This window comes from Aquarana catesbeiana, linkage group LG03, assembly GCF_042186555.1.
Source record: "Aquarana catesbeiana isolate 2022-GZ linkage group LG03, ASM4218655v1, whole genome shotgun sequence".
Lineage (NCBI taxonomy): Eukaryota > Metazoa > Chordata > Amphibia > Anura > Ranidae > Aquarana > Aquarana catesbeiana.
Genome location: NC_133326.1, coordinates 653,999,704 through 654,007,811, shown reverse-complemented (window position 1 = coordinate 654,007,811; position 8,108 = coordinate 653,999,704). Strand labels below are relative to the sequence as shown.

Below are 8,108 nucleotides of genomic sequence, written 5' to 3'. Positions count from 1 at the left end.
TGAAGTGTGAAGGTGCAGGAATTGGGGCTTATGTGAGATGTGAAGGAGCATGCATTGGGGGTAATCTAAATATAAACATGATTTGTGTGTGCACCAGTTAATATATTAACTAATGAGTTTAACTTACCATTAGCAGTATAACTGAGTGCAAAAATTGAAAACAAACTATGACTACAGCATGCTATTGTTCACTGGCACGCAGGTTGTCTAATGCAGTGTTTCCAAAACAGGGTGTGGCTCTTTCCCCTGGGCTGCCATGACGTGAGGACTCTATGGTGATGGGGGACCAGTGACATGATGTTAATACCATTGAGGTGGTTGTGTATATCATCCCGCTTTCAGTTTTACCATTGATAAGTAGCATCACTTCTCAGCCTTTTGGCTAAGATCAAGTGTAGTATCTGTTCTTATCAGTCATTAGGGAAATAACCCTGATCCCCTTCGCCAATTTGGGGGGCCAATTAGTATTTCCTTGATGTAATTATGTGGGAAAGGTGAAAGGATCTTTTTTTGCTCCAGGGTTGATTCTGGCCTTGTGCACAAGGCTTGTCCCTAGTTGTAGGCAAGGCTATCCCCAGGCTCTCTTGGTAGGGATGGGGCTGCACTGGTCTGGCTGAGGGCTCTGAAAGAAGCCTGTGGTGTATGTGCCCCTGCAGTGGCAGTCCAGGGGTGCCATAATTTTCATTGTGTATGGGGACCATGGTCACTGCACTGTCACACTTTTTGATTCCTGGTCGAAGGGCCTGCCGTGGTATTGCATGGTATACTTTCAGTGCACGATTAGTAGGGTGTAGGTCGTTGGGCCTGCCCTGAAAGTCTTGGGAGGGGGTGGATATGGCCTTCTGGCTTTATTCGCCCACTCTCATGGGGTTTCCCTTTGGGGAAGCCCCACCTATTACTTGGGGTTGGCCTGTTTCAGCAGACCTCCCAGAGAACGGGACCGCCTTGTTTCGACTAGGTGGGCCAGTGAGTACCTCAGTCCCTGTCAGGAGCCTTGTTCCCCGGGGAAACAGTGTAAGGGTCCTTCCTCTTCGGAGGAGGCCATGTGTACACCCTTTGCACTTTTTTGTGTTCTCATGTTTTGTGTGTGCACTTTTTTTTTTTATCTGGTTTCACACACCACAGGCTTAAAAAAATATTTTTTTTAAAAATGATAAGTAACTGTAACACAAGATTAAGGTGTCTCAAGATTTTGCATACTTTTAAAGGGTACCAAAAAGATTGAGAATTGTTGATCTAAATACTTAAAAAAATTACTCTTATTGTTGCTGAAAACTTTCCAGTTTCTATCCAAAACTAAAAAATAATAAGATAACCTTGCCTTTCCTCACTGCTAAGTTCAACCTCATTTTTCTTCTGAATCAGAACATTTTGCCATGGATGGTTATGATATAGAAGTCGGTGGTGAAAATTGGTGTTATACAGAGAACAAAGAAGAATAAATTGAACTGAACTGATAGAATGCATTAGGCCAGATTTACAAGTGGTGTAAGTGATCAGCAACATTTTTGCTGATAAAACAATGTGAAATCTATAAAATAGACATCACTGGACTACTGAATAAGTGGAGGGTGCTGAGAACACAGGAAATACAGACAATTGATAGAAAGGTAAGCTTAGTCAGTTTGATTGATCGGAAAATGTTTTACGAGATTTGTTCATTTTTACTTAATATTGTTCAGCTTCTGAAGTCAGAACACAGCTTATATGAAATGTTTACGAGACCCTTTGCTTAGGGCGAAACTCCACACAAAAAGAATCTTCCGGTCACACACACACATATATATATATATATATATATATATATATATATATATATATATAGCAATATGGACTATAGTCGTAAAGTACAGCACCCTCTGGAATTTCCATGCATCGCAAGTCCCTCTAGTGACCAGTATAACAGGTGACATCTTATTTGTGTGCCAAACAAAAGGGATTGTGGGATGAGTAGTTCTCCCGACTGATAATTGTTGTGCATGATTGTGTGCCTGGACTACATATCCCAGGGATCTTTGCTACCTACAGTAAGATTGCTGGGAGTAGCTATAAAATAAGCAAAAGCCCACACGGATCTCTTTCCTCCCACGCCTGAGGCAAGGCGGACCTCTACGTCAGGGTTCCCCAACCCCCGGGCCGTGGCCTACTGTCGGGCCGTGGTTTGTTTGCAGCCGGGCCGCAAATGCTGCACTGTCTGACGTGCGACTGCGGGCAAGCAGAAAGATGACATCTCTCACAGTCCGCCCGGAACACCGATCTACCGCCCACACAGCGGGGCCGCTACACTGTGGTGGGGCGGGGGAGCAGAGAGATGAGATCATCTCTCATCGCCCGCTCGGATCACCGCTCTTACGCCCAGACAGCGGGGCCTCTACACTGCTGTAGGTGAGGTAGGACAGCAGAGAGATGAGGTCATCTCTCACCACCAGCCCTGCATCACCGCTGTTCTCCCTCACTGTCATGTGCTGCCACTATGGCAGGTGACAAACCTCATTTGGTGGCAGGTGTGACAAACCACATCTGGTGGCAGGTGGCAAACCACATCTGGTGGCAGGTGGCAAACCACATCTGGTGGCAGGTGAAAAACCACATTTGGTGGCAGGTGGCAAACCACATCTGGTGGCAGGTGGCAAACCACATTTGGTGGCAGGTGGCAAACCACATCTGGTCGCAGGTGGCAAACCACATCTGGTGACAGATGACAAACCAAATCTGGTGGCAGCTGGCAAACCAAATCTGGTGGTAGTTGGAAAACCACATCTGGTGGCAGGAGGCAAACCACATCTGGTGGCTGGCGACGTGGCAAGCAACAATCCACATCTGGTGGCAGGTGACAAACCACATCTGATGGCAGGTGGCAAACCAGATCTGGTGGCAGGTGGCAATCCACATCTGGGGGCAGGTGACGTGGCAAGCGACAATCCATATCTGGCGGCTGGTGACGTGTCAAAGGACAAACCACATCTGGTGGCAGGTGGCAATCCACGTCTGGTGGCAGGCAACGAGGCAAGCGACAATCCACATCTGGTGGCAGGTGACGTGGCAAGTGACAAACTGCATCTGGAGGCAGGCGACATGGGAAGTATAAAACCAAATCTGGTGGCAGGTAAGGTGGCAAGTGACACTCTGCATCTGGTGGCAGATTTTGCATTATGGTGAGTTGATAACCGCTCTTCCGCCCACACAGTGGGGCCGCTACACTGCTTCAATCATCCTGACACCATATCAGCAATGGTGCTGTGATGATTGAAGCTCTAACATGAGCCATTTCCCCGACAAATTGCCAGCGAAAAGCAGCATAAACCCCACCCGGGCCTTGACACGCTTTTATTTCACAATGCCGGTCCTCGGTGCCAAAAAGGTTGGAGACCACTGCTCTATGTGCATGGAGAGAGGGGTCGCGGCCTACCACCCGTTGTACCACCTTCCAACCTGTACCAGAGGGGCCTAGCTCTGCTGTTTTGTCATCATACGTCCATCCAGCATAATTCCAGTCGCCTGCCAGTCAGTGTACCAAGCTTCATATAGGGAGATCGAGACAGCATATCTGCTGCACAAGTGTCACTACACGAGTTACTGTTCCAGAAGACATCATATCGGCCTGGTTGTTGATAAGTGAGCAATCGCCCAACTTTTACAAATCCTTTATCACGGTTCCACTGGGACACTTTGCACAGACATCTATACCTTAGGAATCCCTTACTGAACTCGCTTTGAACACTGCGCCTAGACACCTTTAGTTATCTTTACAAGAAACCTATTGCTTGTTACCACACCTTATTGAATTACAGTTAATGAGCTCCTACATGCCAGTGAAGAACATCAGATCTGCAATGGGGACATTACTGTCATTACTGCTATAAGGGCCCTTATACTATCACCTCTAAGTCTGACCTCTCATTAGAGTAACAGTTAGGCCGGCCACGGACCCCCCCTCTTAAGAAGTGTGTCAGTATTTTCAGGTAGCTGTGTCCATCCTTACAGGTGCTAGCAGTACTTGATTGACCCAATGTATATAATATATTGTTCTACTTGATTATATCTTGCTTTGTGTTACTTGGAGGAATTCTTTTGCTGAGTTGGCGCTGTCACCTAAAACTCTGGAGATCTATTACCTCCTCTTTGTGTCAATATCCTTTTCAATCTGTTCTAGTAAACATTATCTGAATGTGAATAGACAGCTTTTCTGACTTATTATTTTAAGGTGGTGCAAGGATGTCGGAACCCAGAGTGTCAGGTGGGTTGGAATGTTCACCAGGTCATGGCAGTGCAGATGAGCAGGTAATTCCAAGCAGTCCCTTAGGGGGTCGTGCTAAATATAAATATATATATATATATATATATATATATATATATATATATATATATATATATATATATATATATTTATATATATATATATACATATATACACACACAATATATTTTCGAAAGTACTGGGATGCCTGCCTTTACACTCACATGAACTTTAATGGCATCCCAGTCTTAGTCCGTAGAGGTTCAATATTGAGTTTGGCCCACCCTTTGCAGCTATAACAGCTTCAACTCTTCTGGGAAGGTTGTCTACAAGGTTTAGTTGTGTGTCTATGGGAATGTTTGACCATTCTTCCAGAAGTGCATTTGTGAGGTCAGGCACTTATGTGGACAAGAAGGCAGTCTCCACTCTACTCCATCCCAAAGTGCAGAAAAGTCATATTCCTCCACCCTGAACTTGCTCATCCATGTCTTTATGGACCTTGCTTTGTGCACTGGTCCAAATCATTTGGTGGAGGGGGGATTATAGTGTGGGGTTGTTTTTCAGTTGTTGGGCTTGGCCCCTTAGTTCCAGTGAAGGGAACTCTTAAGGCGTCAGCATACCAAGACATTTTGAACAATTTCATGCTCCCAACTTTTTGGGAACAGTTTGGGGGTGGCCCCTTCCTGTTCCAACATGACTGTGCACCAGTGCACAAAGCAAGGTCCATAAATACATGGATGAGCGTGTTTGGAGTGGAGGAACTTGACTGGCCTGCACAGAGTCCTGACCTCAACCCGACAGAACACCTTTAGGATGAATTAAAGCAAAGATTTCCTAGCAAACTTACCAGCTAGCCTGCAAAAAAAAAAAAGCAAATCGACCCTGTCAAAATATTCATGTTAAAAACATAGGGTTTTCAGATGAAAAAGGTGTCCAAAAATAAAACAATATTGGAAACAGGTAGCACAATTAATATTATTTCGGAGATGGATGCTGTCTCCTTCATCAGGAATTTGCATTTTTGAATTTTATAGATACTATATTTTCTGCCAAATCCCTGATGAAGGAGACAGCATCCATCTCCGAAATGCGTCGGGCTCAGGAAGTTGTATCTTTCTTTGCATTTCTGTATACACTGTATCCACGGCTATGTGCAAAATTTAATATATGTTTTCCAATAAATGTTCAACAATATTCTACTACTTCTTATTGTCCATGTGATAGTGCCTTAAAGTCCCACCCTAGGGGTTTTTCTCTCTTCTTCAACAGCGAATATTGATTCGCTGTTGTAACACCCGAGTGGGCTCATGGTGCAATGCTCTGTGCCCCGAGACCACCCTATTTTAAAGCCTATTAGACCCTATGGCTCTAATCAGGTTCTTAAAAAAAACACCCCCGCTGCTGTAATTTAGGTACCCCGGTGTCTTGAAAGGGGCAGGACGCATGAAAAGGGGGTGGTCGCAGACAGATTCACGCTATGCGTTTCTGTATACACTGTATCCACGGCTATGTGCAATATTTAATATATGTTTTCCAATAAATGTTCAACAATATTCTACTACTACTTATTTTCCATGTGATAGTGCCTAGTGTCCCACCCTAGGGGTTTTTTCTCTCTTCTTTGATACATTTGGGATGTGGCACACCCTTTATAGTTTTCTTTATCAGAAACCCTTTTCATTATTCGCTGTTGAAACACTGATCCTCAACCAGAAGCAGGTGTGAGGCCCGTTTTCCGATTGGCCGAAACGAGAAGATTCCTGATTGGCCGCCAAGGAGGAAGGAGGAAACGGAAGCCGCCGCCACCGTGATGACCCGTGGAGAGCAGGGGAAGCTGCCGGTGAAGCGATGGGGTAAGTGCTACTGACTGATTGGGGGGGAGGGGGTTGGGGGGTGTCAGGGGCATACTGTTTGCCCCCCCCCCAAAAAAAATGACCACCGACCGCCACTGGGTCCGGCGCGTCCCTGTTCAGAAACAAATTTTTGCCTGAATTCTGACCTGAAATGGAGCCAAAGAGACACAGGACCCCTGTGCAATTCACTCCGCAGCCGGCCTGGAGCTGTGTGAACCGGCTCCATTGAGAGCCGGGCACACTCTCCTGTCATACAAATTGGATGCAGGGAAACCCGCGACCAATTTGCATGATTGTGAACCAACCCAGCCTTACTATAACTTGGCCCAGTGGGCCTATGTGAAGCCCAATAATACTTTTTCAGGTATGTTGGCAGGTGTTGGAGCCTAGAGATAGTGCCCCTCTGTCATGTGACAGTGCCTAGGCCTAGTCATTGGAGTTCTACTTTATTATCGCAGATGAAAGGCCCTGCGAGAGAGTTTTTATTGTCCCCTCTTCATTGGCCTATCTTCGTTCCATCTCAGAATTGAACACTTCAGGCATGTCAGATGAATAGGTCTCCCACCGTGCTCTGTGGTTCCTTCCTCTGGCCCCCTATCACTTCTGTACTGACAGAGAGAGACGCAGAGGCTGCCATAACCATGTCCTTCAATATTGTGTGTCCCTTACCTGGAACAACCATGCAAGTAGGGACCTGTGACTTTACTCTGATTTTAAAGGGATGCATACTTGTTCACTGACTTAAGGAGGAAGTAAACACTGCCTCTTTTTTTTTGGTCACCTGCAAAGTAAAGGCATAATGTGCTTGTATGCATCGCATACTAGCAAATTATGCAAAAGTTTCCTGCAAACAAAGCCCTTGTCGTCCCCGCTGGAAGACACATCCATCTTCGCCCGTCTTCCCTTCCGGGCCGTCGAACTCTGGCTGTGTGACTGTCCGGAGCCGCGTGACGTCACCCCTGCGCATGCACGAGGGAGCCGCCTGTCGTGGTACAGGGCCCTGAAGAAATGGCACGGTGCAAGTTTAGGAGATATTTACAGTACCTATGGGTAAGCCTTATTATAGGCTTACCTATAGGTACAAACATTAGAGGGAAGTTTACTTCCTCTTTATCCTTATTGATCCCAGGTGGTCAATGTACAGTACTAGCCAGACAACCAGCATTTTCAGTGACCAGAGTGATTTTGCTAAAATTGATTTCACTGCTAAATTTCTGATTTCAGTGAGGAAAAACTTTCAGATTTGCTCATTGAGCGGTTTATCTGAAATTTGTGTGAAAAAATCTTTTTTTTCTAATTAGGGGGTATGTTTTTATTTTTTCTTTGGGGGGGGGGGGGGGATATTCTTATTTATGTGAAATTTTTTTGTATTTAGTTTTTTTTTTTTGTGTGTGTGTGTATTCGATTGTTATTTGTTTCATTTACATGTCCCTTTTATTTAGCTGTTTTAGGGTTTTTTTGTGAAAAAACCCACCAAATTAATCTAGCTAAGGACTGTTTTTGGATAAGAACAGGTCCAAGATAGTGTATAATCCCCATAATCCTCAGAAGCCATTTAAAGCCCATCACAACTTTAAAAAACACCATAATCCACTTTAAAGCGGTAGTAAACTCTACTTTTTCACTTGTACCCAAAGGTAAACCTATGATAAAGCTCACCTGAAGGTACAGTGAATATCTCCAAAGCTTGTGCCATTCAGGAGATATTCGCAATTTAAACAGCCGGTGATGTCACTGGTGCATGCGCATTGCACTTTGCATTGACAGCACACTGAGTGCCTTGCCTTGTTTTTTTATTCTTTGTTGCACTGCTGATCTCCTGCAACCTCTTTGCAGCCACTTCTGTCTACATGTACTCGAGCTTTCATGGCGGGGTTCCTGATGGTGACAACAGAGGACCATTTCTGTGTATTGTGTGTTGAAACAGCCCCTTGTAGTCTCTATTGCAAGCCCATGTGACAGAGTGACAACACAAGAAAATCATTGTGAGACAGGGACAGAGCGTTGTCACCCTATGA

At 45.1% G+C, this 8,108-nt stretch overlaps 1 pseudogene; it reads left to right on the top strand.

Annotated features, from left to right (window-relative positions):
* Positions 1-362: 362 nt before the first annotated feature.
* On the top strand, positions 363-572 carry LOC141135802 (U2 spliceosomal RNA; annotated as a pseudogene).
* The last annotated feature ends 7,536 nt before the right edge of the window (positions 573-8,108 follow it).